Here is a 25,129-nt window from a genome sequence, read left to right as displayed (position 1 = left end):
CGCTAGAGCAGTATTTTCCTTGGTAGGGTAAGCCTCCACCCATTTGCTGAACGTACAAACCACTACTAGGACATATTTAGATTATTGACCCGCTCTAACTGAATGAAGTCCATTTGTAGTACTTCAAAGGGTAAGCTAGGGGGCGCAAAATTACCCTTTAGAACAGGGACACTACCTCTTGGATTATGCTGTAAACAAATCGTGCAATTCTGGACCAAATGTGTTGCGGTCTTATTGATATTAATATTATACCAAACAGGGTCTAGTACCGCACAAATACCTTTTACACCTATGTGTGCAGGACCATGTGCCATGGATACTATCACATTCACAAATGCATTTGGTAATAACCATCTGCGTTTTTCTGACAGGTCAGTCCAACATCCATTATCATCTAGTTTCCCTATCTGTTCTTGCCAGTGTACTAGTTCTTCAGGGGTCGCTTCTTGTTGTATTTCTTTGACACTTTCCATGGTGCTATTGAACATTTCTGTTTCTACCCTCCCCCTAGACGAACTGGTTACAAACATAGAGGTGGTGTTAGACTGGGCAGTTTCTTTAGCGATTCTGTCAGCAACTGAATTCCCTTTGCTCACAGCATCAATCACAGCTTTATGTGCACTACATTTAACAACAGCAATCTCCTTTGGCAACGTCAAAGCAGTCAATAATCTCAAAACCAACGGACCATTCCTTATTTTCTGACCATGAGAAGTAAGGAAACCTCTCTCTGCCCATAATCTGCCGAAGTTATGTGCTACACCAAAAGCATACTGACTATCAATATAGACGTTTACTCTCAAACCTTCACTTAATTCACAAGCTCGTAGCAGGGCATCTAATTCGGCAGCCTGGGCAGATTGATAAGGCTGTTTTTTCTGCTGTTTTTTGTTCTTGCCTGATGACCTATTAAAGAAAATACAAAGATTGCTACGCTGAAGTATCTTCATGTCATACCAAAGACACACTTACTTTGTGTAACTAATTATTGTATGAGTGCACGGGACTTGCCCTATTCGTTTATGTGTTGGAATTTTCCCTCACTGATTGAGGGGTTTTAGGGTCTTCCCCTCCCTGTTAGCACCGTACTCATAAAATAATTTTCACTGGTAATTCTATTGCGTATATTTGGGTAGAGCGCCATTTTCTTCCTGTTCATAAAAACCCTTTCTTTTGTATACAGATTGATAAGGCACTTTAGCCGTTTCGACTACAGTCTGGAGAGTGGTGATCACATAAGCAGATGTGGTAGTGCCATCTGGTAACTTAAAACATGAGCCATCGACATATAACTCCCCTTGTGGTTCAGATAAGGGAGTGTCTGTCAAGTCTACCCGTCCTTTCGTTTCTTCCTCTGTCCGAAATATACAATCATGGTCAGGGAAAGCAGTACAATCATGAATATCCTGATTTTGCTCTTCCGAAGGGAGGGGTAGTAATGTGGCAGGATTCAAAGTGGCACATCTTTTGATAGTGATGTGAGGTGCAAACAGGGTCAATTCGTACCCTGTAAGACGCGCACTAGTTAAGTGCTGGGTCTTAGTCCTGTTTAATAATGCATCCACAGCGTGAGGTACCATCACTGTGAGATCAGTGTTCAGGACGAGCCCTTCCGATTGTCGAATCGCCACCGCGACAGCGGCCGTGGCTCTCAAACAACTGGGAAGCGCTCTAGCGACATTGTCTAATACCGCCGAAAAATACGCACAAGGTCTTTGCTTACCACCAAATCCTTGTGTTAACACAGAAAGCGAGCATCCGTCCACCTCATGCACATAGAGTACAAAAGGCTTCTGGTAGTCAGGAGTGCCAAGCACAGGAGCAGAACAAAGAGCAGATTTCAGAGATACAAAAGCATCCTGACATTCATCAGTCCAAGGTAAAGGTTCATGCACGTCTTTAGTCGTTAAATATAGGAGAGGTTTAGTCAGAAGGGAAAAATTAGGGATCCACTGGCGACAGTAAGAGGTTATACCAAGAAAAGCGCGGACATCACGTTGCGTGCAAGGAACAGGCATGTTAGAAATCGTTGTTATGCGATCAGGAGTCAATCGCCTACCCTCCTTCAACAGGAGATGACCTAAATAGGTTACCTCCGGTCGACAATATTGAAATTTAGACAAGGATACTTTATTACCATGCTGGGCCAAATGCTGCAACAATTTAACTGTAGCATCCCGACAACCTTGTTCAGTATCAGAAGCAACCAACAGATCGTCAACATACTGTAATAGTACATTACCAGCAGGCAAAGTTAGAGTATCCAATAGGGCTTTTAATGCTTGACTATAAATACTAGGACTCTCTGTATAGCCCTGGGGAGCACAGCAGAATCTGAAACTTCGGCCGGCTTATGAGAAACCGAAAAGATATCGGCTATCAGGATGAATGGGAATACTAAAGAAAGCATTTTTCAAATCAATCACAGAGAAAAAATTAGCTGTAGAAGGAATCATAGTTAAAATGGTTGTTATGTCAGGCACCACAGGATACTGAGGCACCGCAATCTTGTTAATTTCTCGTAGATCAATCACAAAACGATATGTATCAGCATAATCAGGAGTTTGATCTATGGGAGCCTTTTTAAGAATTGGAAGAATTGGACTATTACACGTATTGGAGGCTGTTTCCTTTCCTCCACCACACCAGTGCGAATTAAGTCATGAATAATGGACAACAAGGCTTGTTCACCTGCAGGTGCAATTTTGTATTGTGGTATTCTTGGTAGACGAGCATTTTGATTTAAGGTAATAGAAATTGGGGGTATTTTCAAGAAACCCACATCAATATCTCCGGTAGCCCAAAGAGTTTTAGGAATTTTCGCAAATTCAGGGGGGTAAGGTATCCGTCTTGGAAAAATATTGCACTGAAGAAGTAAATGGGTGTTTAATAGTCAAATAGACACTGTCTGGAAAACAATATATACGAGCGTATAACTTTTTCAATAAATCTATGCCTAGTAAATTCTCACCACATTGTGAAGTTAACAGAAATGGTGAATCGATAGAGATAGGACACAGGGTGAAAGAAAGAGGTTGGGAAATGGGGCTCACCACCGGAGTTCCAGAGAAACCTACGGACAAATTATTCTGGCCAGACAGAGCAGCCCCAGGGACAAGGGCATGTGAAACAGAACTGTTCATAGCTCCAGTGTCAACTAAAAACTTACCCGTTGTGCCCATTAAATGTGCCCTAACATAAGGTCCGTTTTGATCTACAGGAATTGACACACTTCCCTTACTCTGCCTTCGGCTATCCTATGCATGAGAATAGTCTGCCGATGCATCGTTAACACATTCTTCGTTAAATTACTGCTTTCCATGACCATGATCAAAATAGTTTTGACTATTCCTACCGTGTCCAGACTCTTCCTGCCTTGTACTTACCACAACCACGTCTTCTCCCTTGGCCTCGCATAGCGTTGCTCTGTGCATATAACAAGGGACACTGGGAACGCCAATGCCCCTCCTGTTTACAGTATGCGCATTGGTTTATCCCCAATTCAGTTCTTCCTCCACCTTGCACTTGGCCCGCCCCTCGTGGAGCAAAAGTTGGTGCTCCTCGGCCCCTCCCACGGCCTATCGCAACTTGCTGCAACAGAACTCGTGTTTTTAAATCCTTCGTTTTTTTCTCCGTTTTATCCTTACTTTCATTCTCTCGGTGCTCATAATATTGAGCCATGCTTAAAATAATCGAAGGAGTATACGTCGTCCAAGTACTTTCTGCTGCCTGGAGTCGGGCAGAAACTTCAGGTAGTAAGTTAGTTACAAATCTATTGACAAACAAATGTATGCCGCCCTCCTTGGATAAATCCTGTCCGCTAAAATCAATAAAAACACCTTCAAATCTAGTGAAAAAATCTGACACATTCTGATCTTTCTTTTGCTTGCACGCTGTCAATTTATCCCAATCAACTTTTCTAGGAGGGATTAACGAATGCATGTATGTAATTATTTTATCTGGTAACGTTCATATTGCAGCCCTGGGCTTTTCTCCTGGTTTTTGATCTCTATCCCAATCTTTCAACTGATCCCATGTTCCCCCAAATTCAGCCACATGATCTTGGTCATGTACCTGACGCCATATGTCTACCGGTACTAGTAGAGCAAAAAATAACTCTATATCTGCCAATGTCATCACTGCCGATGAGGCGGCCTCAGTAAGTTCTTTATAATACGCTGTAGGGTTTTTCCTAGGATCAGGCAAATGGGCTTTTAATGACAGCACTTCACTGCGTTTCCACGGGGTGTACACCCATTGTTCCTGAAAACGAGCATCTAATCGTGGACGGGTAACCACTCCTTGTGCATCTACTATTTCTGTAATTTCTGGATGATAAATAGGGTGTACTTCACGCATTGGGTACTGTGTTGAACCCGTAGGAACAGCAGATTGAAGTCGTATTCTATAGCTAATCATTGTTTTAATATTTCCGTACACCTCCTCCGGGCTTAATTGAAATTTATGTGCTTGATCATGAATATCATACAATACTGCTGGAGCCTTCCCCCCTTCATGAACCTGTTCCCATAATGATATAAGGCGTCCAGCCATATGTTTTAGCGCATGCTGTTGCATCACGGGCTCATAGTCTTTCATAGTACTCCATATGTCGGACAAAGTATACATAGGATGTCACATCCATTGTGATGCCTGTTGTGCAATAACTTCCATTTCCTCTGATCCTAAAGCTGACTGAGTAAACAGCTTCCTGCCGTCAAGAAGACCGGACGGATGTACCGGAGTTGAAACAGCCGGTATAGGAGTTGCGCTCGCGGAGGAAGAGGTCAACACAAGAGGAGAATGTGCTGACCTGGGTGACAACTGAGGAATTTCAGCTGTTGCAGACGATAACAAATTGGGCAATAAAGTCAGAATATCTGAGACAGATGAAGGCAACAGGGATAGATTGGCTGCAAGCGCGGGGAGGGGAGGGGCAGGAGGTGCTGACGCAGCAGGAACTACCGCCGGCACAGCTAAAACTTGCGCAGGGGCAACTGGTACTGCTGGACAACATGCGGAACATATGGAGGTGGTGGACACATGTCCAATAAATCTCCTATTTCATCTTCAGCGTCAGGCCGAGCTACATAACTTTTATCGACCTGTAATCTAAACTTACGATCCAAACATTCAATCCCTTTTTCCATTTGGGCTCTATCATAGGCAACAGCTTTCTGAGTAATGGTTTGTCCTGCCTTAACCCTGGCTAGTTTCTCTTCTCTCATTCGCCTTCGCTTAGATTCTTTCTGCCAGGTGTTTAACACTTCAAACATAGATTGCCTACTGCATCTCGAAAATAACCGATCCTGCAAGAAGGCAATTTTCTTTTCATCAAAAGAACCAGTTTTAGGCCATTGTAATTCTTCATTATCTTTGGTTTATTTATGCCACAAGGTATTAAACAATAAAGGAGCTATTCCATGCTTTACGCACATGTCATGGCTAGGACTGCCTTCCGGTGGGGCAGGCTAACTTTCTGCCAAACGAGAGTCGCTAGTCCGACAACAACAACCAAAACAATTCAATTTACTGAAGCACGGCATGTTAGTTAGCAGACAAACACAAACGGTGTACAATCAAACTTTTATATCACAGATAACATATATATTGACATTTCCTATATAACGTTTTCTGTAGTTCAACCCCAACTTATCTATCCAAACTTGATGCATCCGAATATACGAACTGAGCCCGTCGACTCTCGTTCGTGGAGAATCCTTCAAAATACCGGACCGACAGAATCACAACGAGCAGTCTTCCAACAGACTGGCAAGAGGCAGTCAGATCAGACAGGTGTGACCACGGACTGCACTACAGACCATCCCATGACCTCCTTGGTTCACCACTGAGACTGTTCTGATTTGTCCCGAGTACCACCTCAGACATGTCTTATGGCTACCCAGTTACAGTCACAGGCTTTTCTGGGTACAATCCGGCCGTGTGTTACACACAGGTAACAACCAGGCATCTGATCAGTGTCTCTAAAACACAAAAGATCCGTGGAGTCTCCACAGTCAGTCCCTACCGGACCACCCTGCAAGACCTCCGTAATTCTCCTAGGGTACTCATGACCCCCAAACCAAAATACAGTTAACTGTTCCAAATGCACCGCTCAAATAGCGTGAGCCAAACAACCAATTTACTCACCGGGTGCATCCAGGTACGGATGTTCGTTCTCCGCTGCCAACTTCTCAGGACTAACACGGTCGGCTCCTGGGTTAAGCCCGTAGGACCCCGGTGAAGGGCTACTATCAGCAGAGGACACTCTGATCGGGAGCGCGGAGTGAACGTGCCAAAAAAAAAACAACAATCCTTCTCTTCCACCCGCTCGACCAGAACGCCCTCAATCCTACCACCCGAATACGGGGGAGGAAAGACCCTATCACGGGGTCCCACCAGAGTCGCCAACTGAAGTACTTACCAAAATATCTCAAGGGCCACACTTACCGGTGGCCCGCAATATCTCACCAAATAATAGTCAGTTGGCAACGTAGAAGGTTCAAGCGTTTATTGGCCAAAACAAAACTCTACATAGAGGAGCTTCGTCGATCCTCACCCATCAGGTGCGCCGAGGAAGAGTGCTGGCTCCTTGACAAAACCACACTTATATACATAACTGACTCAGCATACAGAGCCTTACAGGTGGAAAAGTACCAGTTAGGCCTTGGGCTCCTGGATGAGCTCATACAGTGTTCAGTTTCAGTTTTACACAAAGGGTTGCTATCTATACAGAGGAGTTCGGCAGGGTGACTCCCTTCTCCTCCCAAGGCCTGAAGGAATTTGCTTGATACTCCCCAAAGCAGATGTGACCTTGGGCCTCGGCCGTAAATACAGCTAACCTGTCTCTGGGCTGGTACGAACTAAATCATGGAGATGGTGGGCAAAGGAGACCACGTGATCTGAACACGCAGCCTAACATAAACCAGGATGGCGGCAGTATGGTTTTCGGCCCTTTTATCGTGTATACACGGAGTAAAAGAAATAACGCTTCTGCTAAATCATATCTCGTGTTTATATGATCGAAATACAGTCATAGATACATTGTGCTAACATACCATTGTACGAATAAACAGAATAAATGATTTTTATCCCTCAAGGAGCCACCTTTTTTAACCCCATGTCCATAGATGGGAGAAGCAACAGAGTGCTAGGTGAGAGTGAGGTAATGATCTCAAAAATGCATTCTCTGATTTCACCATGGCAAAGATATCACTGAAACCCTTTAACTCTTCACCATACAATGCTGCTCCCAGGGCTTCATAAACCTACACCGGGGCATTTGGCTTTGTATGAGAGTTAAGATGTGCTCTTAAAGTTGCACCCACAATCTGTCTATGATTCATTAAAGCCTTATTGATGTGCGGGCGCCCAGGCAAATTGGACGAGAGTTTAGTACCCTAATAATCAAAGGATCCTACCTTTTCTAATGGCGGATCACCCATTACTAAACTTCCTTTGAACTTTGTGTGATGAATAAATGTTATGAATTTCATTTTGGCGATATTAACTTCTAGGCCGTGTTCCAAACTAAAGGCACTAAATCTGTTAAGTAGTTTCTGCAGACCACTCAGTGTTTTTTTAATTTGTAAGGTGTTGTCTGCAAACAACAATATGGATGTCTTAACATTAGTAATCAGGAGAGCATCGGCAGGGGGACGGAGGCAAGATTGCGGCCTGTCACCCGGCTGTGTAGGTTGGTGCCGTGAGCTTCCCTAGGTAATTCCTCCCAAAATCAAACTCCCCCCAGCTCGGATGTTCAACTGTCTTAACTAAAGCTATGCCATGATGAGACGACTCGCACAGCTTCACAAAAGACTCACTGATAAAATATTGTGGCTCTGGCTTGGATCAGCACCGATCTGTTTCAGTTTTCAGTGTGGGCGTCTGCCTCATTGCTCCGGTGTTACTATGGCCCCGAAAGCAGCAGCAAGAAACGCGACCGGGAAGGCACGGGCCCCGAGCGCGCGACCGATTTGTCCCGGCAGAGTGCTTAATGGAACGAAGGAGTTGCGTGTTGGAAATGCTGATCGCGATGGCGATGAACCAGCAGCTGGAGATGCAGGCACCATGGAACCAGCCCTCCCGGCGGGCGGTAAGGGGAAGCAAACCCTGCCTGCTTTGTTCAAGTTACAAACAGGGAAAGTCAAGACACCGGTAGGCGGGGGGGGGCAATAAACGGGAGCTGTCAATGTCATCTAAAATGCCTAAGGATGCGAGTTTGAAGGTGAAAGAGGCAGCGCCTACTGCTAAGCCACTGGTTTCCATTCTTGCTGAGGGTAGCAGTGTTGTGACTCCCCCCTGTGTGAAGACTAGCTCTGGGTTTCAGGAACATATCCAGCCTAACATATTGAATCCCAATGGTCCTGATAACAGTGATTTGTTTGCTGGGGGGTGAAAAACCTCTTAAAAGCTGTTAATGGAGGTAATAATCATCCCCAACCAGGCATTCTTCCCCCTGTGAGAAGCATTATGGGAACTGTAGTCTTACAAAAACCTGAGTCATTTATTCAGTGCTCTAAAGGTCAAAGCCTAGATGTTCAAGGGGTGCGTTTAAACCACCTTTTTGGTTCTAATGATGACATAAAGGAGCCTGAGGGGGGAGATACATTCTTTTCAATGTCAGACCACACCGGATCGTCAGAAGATGATGGCCCAGACAAAGAATGGACAGATGATGATAGCGATCCTGTAGATTGGCGCTCAATGGAAGTATCTAAGGATGAGATCTCATTGCATGATCCCCACACGATTCGTAAAGCTATGAAAGGTGATCTGGTTAAAAGTAAGGATCCAGGGTCTCTAGGTTCTATGATCTGGGACTATTCCTTTTCTGCACAGCCTGGCTTAGTTGGCAATGATAGCTCTGTTTCTGGAGCTGGCGCAGCCCCCCATCCACAGGTGCCGCCTGGTGAAATAACTTTGTCAGTCATTTACCAAACTATCATGGCACACCGTGAGGAGACCCGACTCGAGAGTGCCCGTACACAGGGGGCGTGCCGTAGGATGCAAAACTCAATATGAAGAGTAGCAAAAACATGTTCAGATATTGCTGTGAGGATTGTAGAGGCTGAGGAGCGGATTTCCAGTCTTGAGGATGTGATGGCTACTCAGAAGGAACTTGCGGAAACAGTTAAAGTACAACGGGAGGACATGCTTTGGAAACTAACTGACATGGAAAATAGGGCCAGGAGAAATAACTTAAGGATTTTGGGAATCCCGGAATTTAGGGAAGGCTCAGACATTAGACAGTTTGTTGTGGATCTATTCTCCGAAGCCTTCCCGGGGGTTACACAGTGGAATTGGCAACTTGAAATCCAACGTGCGCATCGCTTCCCCTTTAATCAGAAGCAAAAGCAGAATTCTGGCCTGGCTGGCGATAGGCCTCGTGCAATCTTAATCTGTCTAAATAACTTTCTGGCCAGAGAGAAGGTTTACGATTTAGCTAGACCGGACAAGAAGAGGGTGGGGTAGGATTGCTCTTTTTTTGTTAGACCAGACTTTTGTCCAGCAACTGTTGAGCGGAGGTGGCAGCTCCACCAGCTAATAGCTCCATTTCAGGCAAAGGGAGCTCAATCCTTCCTGCTCTATCCATCTAAATTGAAAGTAATTTATCAGGGCCAGACTAGGTTTTTTGTATCGGAAATCCAGGCGAAGGAGTTTTTGAATTCAATTTAGTCAACAATATTTGTTTTTTTGGATTATCATTCTGCGGGAGGGGACATGTTCTGAGGGGGACTGAGCTAAGTTAATCTTCTTTGTTGTCTATATGGTTTTGTCTTGGCTATGCCTGGCTCAGATCCTCATTTTTCGGTCAAATGGGAGGTAGGATCTAGGGGAGAGTGGGAGGGACCAATCTATTCCATCACTAGGACCTCGGTCCTGATGTCTCATAAGGGGGTGAGTAAGATCTTCTGTCTAATTTTTGGTCTTGGTATTAGTGGTAACAGAGGTGGTTCTATATCAGACTTTATCATTAAAAATAATTTATTTGAGTGGAGATTAGGAGGTATGTTATTTTTGAATGCCGCAGGGTAGATTACGTTTAAGCTCATGGAACATCTGTGGTTTGAATGATGGGAAAAAACGGGGTTTGCTCTCTAAAATTGTTCAAACTATTCAGGTTGAGGTCTTGTGTCTACAGGAGACACATATACCGTGGGGAAAATGAGAGTGTTTGAAAATTCCTGGTTATGATCTTATCGCCTGCTCTCGGCAGACATCAAAGATTAGAGGGGTTGCTATAATGTTAAAGCGAGGGGTAGGATCTTGTAAGAGAGCTAGAGAGGATACCGCAGGCAGGTGGGCTATAGCGGAATTTATAATTAATGATAGGCCCCTATCTTCTGTCTTTACCATATATGGGTCAAATTTAGATGACCCAGAAATTATAAAATGTCTAAATTTAGAACTAGCAGCATGGCCACATCCTATGTTTTTATGTGGGGACTTGAACATTAATCTGACAAGTAATTTCAATTTGACAAGCGATCAAAACTATTCCGGTAGGAAACCTCGTGTGTTTAAGGCTCTCCAGACGCTAGTTTTAGAACATGGGCTGATTGATCTCTGGTATCGACATAACAAAGATAATAATGGCTATACATTTTACTCTGCCCCTCACAACAAAATGGTCCGGTTGGACTATTTTTTCATCTCTGATCATATGGCAGGGGCAGCCTCCATTGTAGTAGCTCCAAGAACGTTATCTGACCATAATTCATTGATAGTGGAATCCCCCTGGCGGAGGCTGGGTAAAGTTCCTAGATCATGGACTTTCGAAAGAAAGTTACTTCTAGATCAATTATATCCAGGACACATGGAAAAGTGGATAACTGAATTTTTAAACATCAACAGGGGACTGGCATCCGATTGCACTGTTTGGGATACATTCAAGGCAGCACTCTGTGGCGAGACCAAAAGTTTTTCAGCCCATCGATGGAAGACTATTCAGGCACAGATTAAGGGTCGTTTTGACGAGCTCCGGGTGGCCGAGGTAGAATTAACACGTAATATTCAGTATGGCCACAATGTTGATCAGAGTCAGCAGGTGGTGGCTATAACCAAATCTAAGCTGCTAGAATATTTCGGTTAAGATTTAGCCGCAAAGTATGTGCAGTACCGCACTATGATGTATGAGTTCGGCGAAAATTCGGGTAAAGTCCTTGCCAAAAGATTGCAACAGAAAAGCATGGCAAATCGGATCGATAGAGTTCAGGATCAGCTCGGCTCCATTCAAGATACGCCTGACTGGGTTATCGATGTCTTTGAAAAAAAAAATTCTTTGTTGTATGAGGAGAGGGTTAGATTTCAGAGCAAAATCTTGGTTGATGGTTTTCTCCAGAAAATCAATACGTTGCAAATTACATCAGGGCAGAATGAGGTACTCTCTGCTCCAATTACTTTGGAAGAGGTGGAGCGGGCAATTAAATCCTTGGCCAATGGGAAGGCCGCTGGCCCAGACACCATCCCTTTGGAATTCTATAAGGAGTTTTAATCAGTAATTGGTCAGGATATGCTGTTAGTTTTCAGGGCAGTACAGGGCGGCGCCATACCGGATTCTTGGCGTCAAACTACGATTACATTATTTTAAAAAAAAGACAAATCTGAGTTAAACCCCACATCTTATCGACCAATTTCACTCATAAACACTGATAGTAAAATATACTCAAAAATATTATCTTCTAGACTTGCGCAGGTAATTGTTCCGCTGATCTCTTTGCGTCAGCATGGGTTTATTCCGGGTAGGGACACTGCTGACCACGTTCGTTGGGTCATCGCCCTACTGGACTGGGCTCAGACTACAGGGTCGGTGTGATCCTGTTGGACGCCGAGAAGGCGTTCGACAGGGTCTCTTGGGAGTTTTTATGGGCAGTGCTCCGCTGGAAGGGCTTTAATCTAGATTTTATCCAGGCCATGCAGTCATTATATATCTCTCCAGTGGCAACAATCCAGATCTCAGGGCAGGAGTCAGGGCGCTTTAACATCAGAAGGGGGACCAAACAAGGATGCCCCCGCTCCCCCTTGCTCTTTGCTCTCTATATTGAACCCTTCCTTAGTAAAATTGAAGAGAGCACAGATATATTGCTGGTTAGTATAAGGGGAGTAGAATACAAGACGTTGGCCTATGCTGACGATATCGTGGCCTTAACTAGCGATGTCGGACCCGCTTTTGCAGCATTAGAGACACTAGCTCTACAATATGGTTTATTATCCGGATATAAGCTAAATATCACTAAAACGCAGGTCATCCAGTCAGCGGCCATGCCCCCTTCTGAAGTTCCTGTAGTCACAGAAAAAGTGTACTTGGGGGTCAAAATTACTGCAGAAGTAGGTAAAATTCCTGACTTAAATCTTCTCCCAGTGGTTGACTCTGTCAACACTAAATTGCAGAGATTGGATCATCTGCATCTGTCACTTTACGGCCGTTCCAATGTATTAAAAATGTTGGTTCTTCCGGAGTTTATGTACCTGTTTAGGACTATCCCTTTGGAGCTTTCGCAAGCAACCTTGGCCAAGGCCGAGAGGATCTGTTTAAGGTTTCTCTGGGGATATCGCTGATCACGCAGAGCCGCCAAGTGGATTTGTCTTCCTAGGGATCGTGGGGGCTGGCGGTCCCCAATCTTTTACTCTATTATTGGTCAGCCATGTTGCAACACTTTGGGCCGCTGCTGCTGGGTGACAGGGCAGATGTCCCGCTCTGTAACAGGCCATCTATTTATGAGATATCTTTGGGAGAGGCGGCTAAGGGCATATTAATGCGGGTACTGGAACCTAGCTATTTTAAAACAGTTAGGTTCAAAGTCATTGGGACTATATTTACGGTTTGGCAGAAAATCCGCCAGAAATATACTATCCCAAAAGTTAATATCTATACACCCTTCAATGCTGTAGGTGTTTTACCTCCTATCTTTCAGGATCAAGTTACTTTCAAATTAGAGAGTTTGGGTTTGAAAGTTATAGGTGACCTTTGCTCAGGTGGGCACATATTCTCTTTTTCTTTTTTAAAGGAAAAATGTCATATACAGACGCAAGATTTTTTTAAATATCTCCAAATTAGGAGTTTTGTTGGTAAATATTATCACAATACCCCACAATATTTTATAAGTTAATCTTAATTGAATTGACTCAAAGGAGGGCTAAAATTGGTACTTTTTATCAATATCTCTTATTAGGCCTTCCGGATGATCTGGACGCACAAAATGTCAAGAGGGCGGGGAAATTGTGTAAGTTAGGTGTGGATCTAAGGCCTGCGTTAGAATTAGCTAACTATGTTCTCATTTCAGGAAGTTTACGAACTCAAAGTTACATGGCAATATTTGATTTATATTATACACCGGCGAAAATTGCAAAATGGGGGTGGGCAGAAGGGAGATTGTTGCTCCAGGTGTGGTCTCCAAGCGGCCGATTCAATCCACATGTTCTATTCATGTCCAAATTTGAGGGATTTTCTCTGTGACATTGAGGTTTTTATAAATAAGGTGTTGGATATTCCGGTTGCGATCTTCCCAGAGCGGGTTATAATGGGATGTGAGTCTATCGATACTATCGGAAGACCCAGACATATGGTTGCCTTCCTATTTATAGTGATGGCAATGATTCGGTTATGCATTACATCCCAGTGGTTAAGTGTGGAAGCTCCTACATTTTTGAACTGGAGAGGTAGGATGTTAGCTTTGTATAACTTGGAATCCTCACTGTATCTACTAAGGGGCAGAAGAAGGAGGAAGTTGGTCTCTAAGATATGGCTCCCTTTTGAGGAATGGTTTAAGAACTGAGAAATCTCTATATGTTATTAATGAGTCCTGTTTCTTTTTCTTTTATTTTTTTATTTATTTATTTACTTATTTATTTATTTGTTTGTTTTGGCAATGTCATTTCTCCACTCAAGCTGTATATGTATGTATTTAAGTATGTTTATTCTGATGCCACGACTTGTCTTGTATTTTTATGATAAATATCGAAAATAAAGTTAAAAAAAAAAAAAGGAGAGCAGCGGCAGGGCACTCAGAAAGTATGTTACCTAAGCCGTCAATAAATTGGTGCTACCAGGCCCTCTACCCAACCATAGATCACGTCTCATGCAACCGTAAGGATACCCGAAAATGTGGCCGCCAGTCAGTACTTGATTGCCCGCTCCACTGCTGTCAGCAGGGGCTGAGGGGGTACGTTCTGTTTTTATAATATCTCTCAGATAGAATATACTACGGCAGTCGGAAGACAGGTCTCAGATGGCCACCTCAACTGTTGTTATGTCATGCTCAGCTATGATTACTATGTGATACAAAGCAAATGTACCAAATATACAATATACAATGTACAATTATAAAAGTTGGCGGATCCAGCGAATAAGTTTGTGCGAATACTGTCTACACCAAATTTGTCATCATTTGCAAAAACTAAAAAAATCTGTAAAAAAAAATAAAAAATTAAGCTGGTAATATGCAAAGTAAAAAGGGTAGGTGACAAAAATGCACCCTTGGCATGCAATAGAAGCTTATCCGTCTATCGGCCCTGGGACCCGCACTGCAGCTGGGCATAATTCTTTTCATGGAGCCTAATCAACAAGGATAGAATTTCAGAGGAAAACTCAGCTCCCCAAGAGCTTGCCATAACCTTGAGTGTGGTACAAAATCAAAGGCAGATATCAGGTCAACAAAGGCAATATATAAGTTTACCTTGACAAGCAAAACTGTCTTCCAATACATTGTGACAAAACAAAAGATCTGGTCTATAGCCAATGTTTTAGGGTGAAACCATCATTGAAATGGGCTGATAGTATCATTCTCTGTGGCTAAGCCTGAATTTGTGCTAGTACCATGCAACAAAATATCTTTTGGCTGCAATCTATGAGGCTAATCGGCCGATAAATGGCCGGCAGACTCTTGTCCCCCTTTTTGTAAACAGGTATCACCTCTGCTCCCTACCATGACTCAGGGATTAAAGCTCCCAATGCGACCAGATTGGCAAGCGCTTATATATAAGCAGCCCAAATATCAAGGTCATGGAGAAACACATCTATTGGTATGCCATCTGAGTCAGATGCCCTCCCTCTGGCCTGGAAAAAGCAGACAAGGAGTCTATCACATCACTACTGTAAATGGGGGAGTATTAAACACCAAAGAACTACTGCACAATGGGGTGTCCTCTACAACATTAGCAGCTGCATTATAATATAAGGATGAAAAATGGTTAACCTAATTGACTGGTATAACATGGTTCTGAGGCTCTGGAACAGCTACGTTCTCACTTTAGCTACCAATTTTCTGAATTGTGTATGATCCTTAGAGATACAGGCTTCTGTCAACTCTTGCCAGTTATTAATATCCCACTCTCTCTTAGCTTTAGACTTGCTAAGTTTATAAGCTTTCCTTGTGTCTGTAATCAAAGCTTAGATTTTATGTTTAATGGCCTTTGTCAGTGTACGCCTTAGGTCCCTGCACTTCTTATTAAACCAAACATTACCACTTTGCAATGATTTGCTACTGGGTGCTGGGGCTAATTCGAAATAGGCTATGATTGTCTCAAAGAGAAGTTTGTGCATCTCAACAATGGTAATTTAATATCTATTTGAATCACTAGGCTAATTTAGTTTAGATACTATCTAATGCACATCGTGCCTAATATTTTGTAGTTCGGGATTCAACTTCATCTTGCGCCATTTTAAACGATGTCTATATGATGATTACACAATGTCACTTGTGTTAATAAGGGTCGAGGGGTCTGTAGGAGAGTAGGATCTGCTTCTTATGGTTACCCCCACTTTTTGCTCATGTATCACTGTTTTCGACTTAGACTGACTGGGATCTGGCTATCCAAGATACCAGTCTATCTGCTTTCTCCTCTAAATTGATTGCAGGTACTTTAGGTACACTCCGGATTGGATACTGGGGTACCCTTATCAGTCCCTAGTAAATTGAATACTATTTACCCAGGGCATAGGTCCCCCAGAGGCCTCCCAGGGGCTGCAGCATGTATTGTGCCACCCCTGAGAGACCATTTAAACTGACACCACAGATCTGCTACTGCAGCCTGTGTAAGGTGGTGCATGCACCCCTTACTTAGATATAGGTTCACTATATCTATTCTAAATCACTGCACATATATATCTATCAGTCACCCCTATGGCAGGCCTTATCAATCCGGAAGACAAGGTGCTGGGTTTTATGTGAGAGGGTACCCCTGCATGAGCAGAGCCCCTCTGCAGCCTTCGGAACTTATTTTCCGGGGTAGATTGTGATGCAGCCAACCATATATATTTAAGTGCATTATAACCTTGCGGTAAACGCTAACTTTGAAACGGCTGCTCAGAAACATGTCATGTTTGGTGTCAAACACCTTGGAATCATACCTCCCCACCAGTAACTGGTGGGGGAGGTATGATTCCACCCTTCTAGAGGGACTTATGTGAAACACCGGTACACCCGGTACCAGCTTTCTCGACTTGGGCATCACAAAATTGATGCTGCCAGCTACAGACAAGAGTCTGCCCATCTGCTGCTGAGCCAAGTTAGAGCATGGGAAGGCTTGAAAATACATTTCCTGTCACAGGGAGGTGTGACCACCTCCCGGACAGGATTTAGTGTATTGGGGCTGGGTTGGTGCACTCTAAGAGTGTTTGAAGTCTGCACTGGGGGCAAATTTGGTGTCCCTGTGCATAGTTCATTTCAGACCAGTTACAGGAGGCATTGGCTCCTACTCTGGCATGAAACTGGACAAAGTACATGGGTGTAGCCACCCCTTTGTCCTGACCCTCCCATAGGTGGGTCCCCAGAGTTTGTCCCACCGCTTCCTTGGGTATAAAGTAGGAACCCTGACAAAAGGTCTTTAGATTATACCTGGTCTAAACTCTGCTACAGAAACCAAGTACTTCAACGATACACACTACGCTGGATGACTGAAGAATCTCCCTTGGAGTAAAGCAGTTACTCACCTGCTGAAGCAGGCACCTAAATGCATCACACCGGTTTGCATCTCCCAAGCTCCTGAGGACTCTGAAGAATTCTGCAACACAGGAGGTGGATTCCCGAGGTCTCTGAGGTCGAGCTGCTCTCTCAGGAAAACTTGAGACTGGTATCCCTCGTGGGAACCGTGCAACCTGAACCCCTGTGAACCGTGTACTTTTGCAGCAGCATATGCTTTTCAGTGATCCCTGAGGCTGTGCTTTGAGCTACTTGTAGTCCTGACCCCGAGCAGTATTTCCACTGAAGATTTCCGGCCTGCACTCCACGAGTTTTCCGTGGGCTGGTATTTCGTGATTCAGCTCGAGGTCCCCTTGCGATCCCTGGTACGTTGGTCTGTCGGTCCCTGTGAAGGTAACTTTGACTTTCTGTGGGCTTTCCTGGTTGCTCCAGATGTGCTCTGACTCTCCATAGCTTGGAGAGTCCCCAGGACCTTGCTGGTCCTCACCAAAGCTTATTTCCTCTGCCCACATGGGTTGCAGTTGCCAAGGCTTGTTGGAGTTCAATCCAGACACTGACCTCCCAGCGCTCGACATCCTTCATGGGACAGCTCACCTACGGACTTTGGCCATCGTCGATGACTCCTGGTCCCCGTGGCTGCAGAGTTAAGCATCGCATCATATAACCTGAAGCACCCGACATCGGTGGGCATTCGTCTATCGTGCCCCTGGTCACTTTGAAGTGACCCAGACTCTGTCCTCTCTGCTTTCAGGTTCTTCTCATCTTGGATCCAGACTTGGATCCCACCGGACATTTTTTCATCTCACGCCATTGAAAACGACGAAGGTTTCCAACACCACTTGACCCATATACACCCGGCTCCTCTAGGATAGGTAACACGGGTATCTCGGTACTCTCAAGGGTGCTGGCCTTAGAACCTTCTATGTTCCAAGGGGTTTGCTTAAAGTCCTCTCCGAAGTGTCCTTAAAGTCTGAAATTCCAACCGTGACTTTCCCGTAGAGTTGTACGGAGCTCGCGCCTGTGTTCACACACTGCACCCGTCCTCCGTGGGTCCCCTGTGTCACTACTTTGGGTGGTTCCTTTGGATCCCAGCGATTCTACATGCCCTAGGCATTGTGTCTAGTTACGTCGTGGTTGTTATACCACTTTCTTAGTATATGGTTTGGTCTCCCCCTGGAGCCTGCTGTGTATTGTGCTATTTACTGTCGTTCTAGTGATTTAATATTGTGTGCTTTGTGCTCTAATCTCATAAAGAGGTTAGTAGAGAGTGTTTAGTAGTAAATTCATATATTTGATATATCTCCTGTGTGGTTCTCCTTTCATTTGGTCATTCAGGAGGTTCTGATCTGGTAAATCAAGCTGCTTTACATTCCTTCGAGACTTAGCCTGAAGGCTGCTCTCCATAGCTGCCACTAGGATAGCTTTCAATAAAGGTTGTCTTTAACCTAATCATCAATAAGGGTTGTTTGGACTGGTACAAGGTGCCCACTTTAATTAGTGGACAGCATATACCAGGCGAACTTCTCACATTTGTGTGCAGCGGTTGGGATTCAAGCTTTCTATTGTTTTACCAGATAAATCTCATTGAGTGATTAACTGACCACCACTAAAGGTATTAGGTACATATAAATCAAGACTAGAATAAGTAAGTTCTACTGAACTTGGAGTTGGGTAGTCAAGGGTCTAGCACACCCTTTCTCCAACTCAAGAGAGTTTAGTTCACACTAGGTTAGGTAGGTGCCTTGACCACATAACACTAGTATGTTTTCTAGGGCAGAAGCCAGGGTCTGATGAGGCTGGCAAGTTGGGTGGGACAACAGATGAGGACAAACCATGAAGTGAACACTTCTATGAGATGGACTCAAATGCTGACCAGGAGGATCAAGATGATTCTAACCTGGAAAGCCCAACTCTTCCTTCAGGTGGGGGAGAAGGCTCCGGTGGCCCTCCCTTTACTCCACCAGGAAGAGTAAACAGTTTACCAAGAAGATCAATATCTCCTTCTCAGGAATCTAATCCTTCTGGTACTTCTGTAGGGACCTCTGCTTCTCATAAAAGCGACTCCCCTTATGAAAAGAAGTGTCATTTACTTGAATATGAGAAGACCAAACTCAGAATCAAGAGGGAACAATTGGCCTTAGACAGGGAATCCATAGAGCTCCAGAGAGCTTCCAGAAGGTTGGGGCTAAAGCCCCATGGTGGCAGCAACACTGTCCCTAGAGGTAGAGAATATGCTCCTGACCAAATGAACCTGAACAAGATAGTCCCTCCCTATCAGAGTGAGGATGACATCCACAAATGGATAACTGCACTAGAGAGGGCCTGTAAAGTACAGAGGGTCCCTCAAGAGCAGTGGGCAGCTATCTTGTGGCTCTCCTTTGTCGACAAAGGTAGAGACAAGTGATGGAGCAAGGTTTCGTATGAAAGAAACTTGCTTGTATGCAATCCTCTCAAATAACATGTAATCATCCAACTGTTTTGTAAATACTAATATTACATTACACATGATATACTGTATCTAGGGGAAGCTTTTATATGTGTATTACTAACAAGTAAGCCAAGTGTCTTAAAATGGCCGCCAAAAATGCAGGAACTTTACTGCGCATGCGTCTACTGCATCTAGTATGCGCAATAGCTCTTAATATGGCCGCTTAAAACTCACATGTTAATGCGCATGCTATTGCCTAAATTAAACCTATATAAATTCTACTTAACACTAATGCAAAAGATTAAAATAAGTAAATGGGGACAGAGTAGAGATAAGTGGTATGCAGTGAAATTATTTATTTTCGCATTTTAACGTGTCTTTTTCTGAATTTATTATTAGTACAAATTTGGGCCTCGGAGGGTGACTGAAATCCCTACCCCACCTGAACAGCGCGCAGGCGCACAGAATCCTGCCGTAAACCATGATGGCACAGTTGAAACACAGCGAAGGCCACACTGGACAGAGACGCCTGAGAACTTAACCCATTGAGACGGACAAGAGCAACAATTTTAACAAAGAATACAAATTGTATTGATCATAATATGCAATGCGGGTGGGACTAAAGCTTTGGGAAAGTAAATTAAGGGGCGGAAACATAGAACAATGGTCTTAAGAAAAATATTACTTTTAGTATGGTGTGATGAACTCACCTCCTTGCCCTGTCCAATCAGAATAGGGGAAAACACAATATTAAAATATTGGGGGGTGGTACACGAACACAGAATAGTATAATTGATGTAGGTTAGTTAGATAGATGTCACATCACAAACCCTACGCAGACCGCAGGCACAGACCTGACACGTATGCTGCCACAGACGATGTCTGAGACGCTGTCTCCGACCTTTCAGACTCCAGAGACTCTGCATAAGAGAACAAGATACTGATCGAAAGCCTATCATCTAGAAGGGGAGTTGCGGAAGAACTATTCAAGGAGAGTAGTGTCAAAGAGGGGTGCACCGCAGGCGTTGCACTTAGAAGAGGTCACCTTCCCGGTCCTGAACCTGTCTTGATTTTCATCTCCCGTCCCGTTTGGGAGACCTTCACCTAACTACTAGGCCAGGGGTTTGGTCATCGCACTATCCTAGGTAATTATAAATCTGTGTAGTGTGTCTTTGTACTGCTCTCTATTTTTCTCCCTCTCTAGTTACCGTCTTCATTGATCTTTTATTTGTGACTTTGCTTTACATGACTTTAAATTCTTCATGAAGGAAGAAGATGTTGACTGTAATTGAATTTGACTCACAAAATTATTGATTAGATAAAGATTTTTAACTTTTCGTGTTTGTGGGTATTTTAAATGTAAAGTTAATGTAATTTCTACTTTAAACTAACTCAGCAACCTGATTCATTAAGTAGAGGAAATGTATTGACAAGGAGATCGAGTTGGTAAGATTTGGTAAAGGTGAATATCAAATTACAGGTAAATCACAAAATTGATGCCAGCGGGTTTTTGCTAGCTTACTTGTATGAATGTTATGGGCCCAGGTAAGTATATGGTATGTGTGAGTAACCCAAGCTGTAACCCGCTCCATCACAAGCTCCTCACTGTAAGAGAAGAGGATGCTGATAATTACAAAGTCTTGAAGAGTGCTCTCATTAATGCGTTTGGCTTAACCACTGAACAATACAGGATTAAGTTCAGAGACACCCAGAAAGCACAGACTCAGGATTGGATTGACTTTGTAGATTGTGCTACTAAGGCCCTGGAAGGCTGGTTACTTGGCAGGAAAGTGTGTGATTTTAAAGGATTGTACAATTTAATTATGAGGGAGTAGATCCTTAATAATTGTCAAAATCATTTGTTGCATCAGTACCTGGTGGACTCTGATCTGACCTCTCCCCAAGAATTGGGCCAGAAGGCAGACAAATGGGTCAGAAACAGGATGAGGCAGAAATTTCAGAACCAAGGTGGTGACTCTAAGAAGCAAGATTCTAAAACATCAGATAAGGGCGGGGAGAAGGGTAAAGACCAGAAGTCTTCTCAAGGCCCCAAAAATCTTTCTCTGGTGGCGAGTCACAAAAAAACAAGAATAAAGGCAAGAAGAAACCATGGTGTCATATCTGTAAACAGAAGACCCATTGGACAAATGATTGCTCAAAGTCCAAGGACTCAACTCCAGCCACCACTGCCCCTAAGGCAACTGTTCCCCCTAGTTCAGCTCAAAGTGGTGGTACGCAGAATAAGGGTGTAGTAGGGTTAACCCTGGGATCTGAGATGGACTCTGGCCTAGTCAGAGTTCCAACTCAGGCTGTGTTAGTCTGTGATGGAGGCATGGAAATTGGCTCCTTATGTGTCTGTCCTAGTAATCTGGGCAAATACAGACCGCTGCTTTTGATCAATGGAAAGGAGGCCTTGGCATTTAGGGACACAAGTGCAAGTGTCACCATGGTGACAAAAGATCTTGTGGTCCCTGAGCAAATCATACTTGGTGAGATGTACCAAGTGACCAATGCAAGCAATGTCAGGACAGACCATTCCTTGGCAGTTGTGAATTTCACCTGGAGAGGGGTAACTGACCCTAAGAAGTTTGTGGTAAGTGCAGACCTACCTGTTGAATGCTCATTGGGCAATGATTTGGAAACTTCAGCTTGGGCTAAGGTGGAACTCAGGACACATGCAAAAATGTTGGGCATCCCTGCAGATGTGTTTGCTATGACTAGGTCACAGGCAAACATGTTTTCCACTGAACAGGCCCTGGATCCTGGAATAATGGACCAGGCGCCTTCCAAGAGAAGGAGCAGTAGGGGTAGGGCCTTCTCTTCCCCCCGCCTCAGAATACAGATCAGTCTCTTGAGGAAGATGATCTTAGTCCTGAAGAAGGAACTGTCACAGAGGAATGGGAACCTGATCAGGTTGCGTTCTTGGGGACAGGGGGTCCTTCCAGGGCAGATCTGAGCCTCTTGAACCCCTCAGACAGCAAGCTGCTGCTGAGGCTGCTGGGAGTGCCAGTGGGTCCCATAGGATCTACTGGGATGATGGACTCCTATACTCAGAGAGTAGAGACCCCAAGCCTGGTGCTACCAGGAGGTTGGTTATACCTCTTAAGTTTAGGGGCTTCATATTGACACTGGCACATGATATCCCGTTAGCAGGTCACCTAGGCCTAACCAAGACTTGGGACAGACTTGTCCCACACTTTCATTGGCCACATATGTCAGAGGACACAAAGGAGTTTTGTCGCTCCTGTATTACCTGCCAAGCCAGTGGTAAGGCAGGTGGTACTACAAAGGCCCCCCGATACCACTACCAGTGGTGGGGGTTCCCTTTGAGAGGGTTGGGATTGACATTGTTGGTCCCATAGATCCTAAAACTGCATCTGGGCACAGATATATGCTGGTGGTGGTGAATCATGCCACCAGGTATCCAGAGGCAATTCCCCTTAGAACTACCACAGCTCCTGTTGTGGCTACAGCCCTCCTGGGAATCTTTTCCAAGGTGGGTTTTCCTAAGGAGGTAGTATCAGACAGAGTGCAAACTTCATGTCTAGTTACTTGCCTGCTATGTGGAAGGAGTGTGGAGTAAATTACACATTTACCACCCCTTATCACCCACAATGCAATGGGTTAGTTGAAAGGTTCAACAAAACCCTCCAGGGCATGATTAAAGGTCTCCCTGAAAAGCTCAGGCGTAGATGGGATATACTTTTGCACTGCCTTCTCTTTCCCTACAGAGAGGTTCCTCAGAAGGGGGTTGGTTACAGCCCTTTTGAACTTCTGTTTGGACATCCAGTTAGGGGTCCTTTATGTCTAGTGAAGGAGGGATGGGAGTTACTCCTCAAACCCCCTAAACAGGATATTGTGGACTATGTACTTGGTCTCCGCTCCCGGATGGCTGAGTACATGAAGAAGACATCCAAAAACCTTGAGGCTAGCCAAGAATTGCAAAAAGCCTGGCATGACCAAAAGGCTGTGTTGACTGTTTATCAGCCAGGGTAGAAAGTATGGGTGTTGGAGCCTGTGGCCCCAGCAGCCCTCCAAGACAAGTGGAGTGGCCCTCATACAATCATTGAGCAAAAGGGAGAGGTTACCTACCTGGTGGACCTTGGAACTCCCAGGAGCCCCCATTGGGTGCTCCATGTGAACAGGCTCAAACCATATGTTGACAGGGCAGAGATGGGCTAGCTCATGGCTACTGATGAAGGATAGGAGGAAGAGAGTGGTCCACTCCCTGACCTGCTCTCACGAAACCCTGATGATGGTTCAGTTGATGGTGTAGCCTGGCAGGCAGCCTCACTGACCAGCAGAAAACTGATTGCAGAAAAGTTCTGAATCAGTTTAGACATATGTTCTCACTGACTCCAAGTCAGACTACCTGGTGCACTCATGAAGTGGACACAGGTGACAGTCTGCCTGTTAAAAATAAGATTTACAGGCAACCTGACCATGTCAGGGACTGTATTAGGACTGAAGTCCAGAAAATGTTGGATTTGGGAGTAATTGAAACCTCAGATAGCCCTTGGGCTTGTCCAGTAGTCTTGGTACCAAAACCTCACACCCAGAATGGTAAGAGAGAGATGATGTTCTGTGTTGACTACAGGGGTCTCAATGCAGTCACTAGGACTGATGCCCATCCAATACCCAGGGCAGATGAACTTATAGATACTTTGGCCTCCGCCAAGTTTCTGAGTTCATTTGACCTGACAGCTGGCTACTGGCAAATCAGATTAGCTGAGGATGCAAAGCCAAAAACAGCATTCTCAACCCCTATTGGGCACTAACAATTTGTGGTAATGCCCTTTGGTTTGAAGAATGCACCTGCCAATGGTTGATGAATAAAGTCCTAACAGGCTTGGAAGCCTATAGTGCAGCTTAACTAGATGATATTGTTGTCTTTAGCTCCACCACGGAGGATCACCTAGTCCACCAGAGAAATGTTTTGGAGGCCCTGCAGAAAGCAGGTCTCACTATCAAGGCCACCAGAGTCAGGTTGTATACCTGGGCCACCTTGTGGGTGGTAGTCAGGTTCAACCATTGCAGAGCAAAATACAGAACATCATGGACTGGGTTGCTCCAACCACCCAGACTCAGGTCGGAGCTTTCTTGGGCCTGACTGGGTACTATAGGAGGTTTGTCAAAGGGTATGGATCCATAGCCACCCCTTTGAATGACTTTTTTTTTTTTTAACAAACAAGATCTTTATTTCTATCGTAGTCCATACAGCTCATCCACTGCCTACATCCCTTCGGGCCGGCAGGGCCAAAGTACCAGTGCTAGGTGGTATGTGGGGGGAGGCAAAATACACAGCAAGCCGCCTACAACCCCATGAGGGGCCGGCCGCGTCAGGGGGGCAGCGGTGACAACACAAGGTGACTTAGATCTCGTTTTTTTTATTTTTTCCTTTTAAAACAATTATATAACTGAGAAAGAACTAGGGAAGGGAAACCACTATCATCGAAGTGTGTGCTAGGGGATGTGCGCCGTGACAGACCGTGTTAGAATACGCAGCAGGGATGGGGGCTGGGGGTGGACCGGGGACGCCGTTGCTTATGTGATCACGTTGCGTCTACTATGGTGGGCCTAGATTCCGCCCCAGTGCTAAGGGCGCACCTTGTCAGTGCGGAGGATAAGTGTAATCCATTAGGTGTTGTGGTTGGAGTATCAGAGTCTGTGGGAGCCATCACCTTCCGAAACGGGATATAGGGGGGGGGGGCGGTGGTGGTGGCGTCAAGCATGTCCCTGTGGGTGGCCAGGCTTGGGTGAATTGAAAGAGTAGTTGGGT

Source organism: Triturus cristatus, chromosome 3_1, assembly GCF_964204655.1.
Source record: "Triturus cristatus chromosome 3_1, aTriCri1.1, whole genome shotgun sequence".
NCBI lineage: Eukaryota > Metazoa > Chordata > Amphibia > Caudata > Salamandridae > Triturus > Triturus cristatus.
This window is presented reverse-complemented; position numbering follows the sequence as displayed.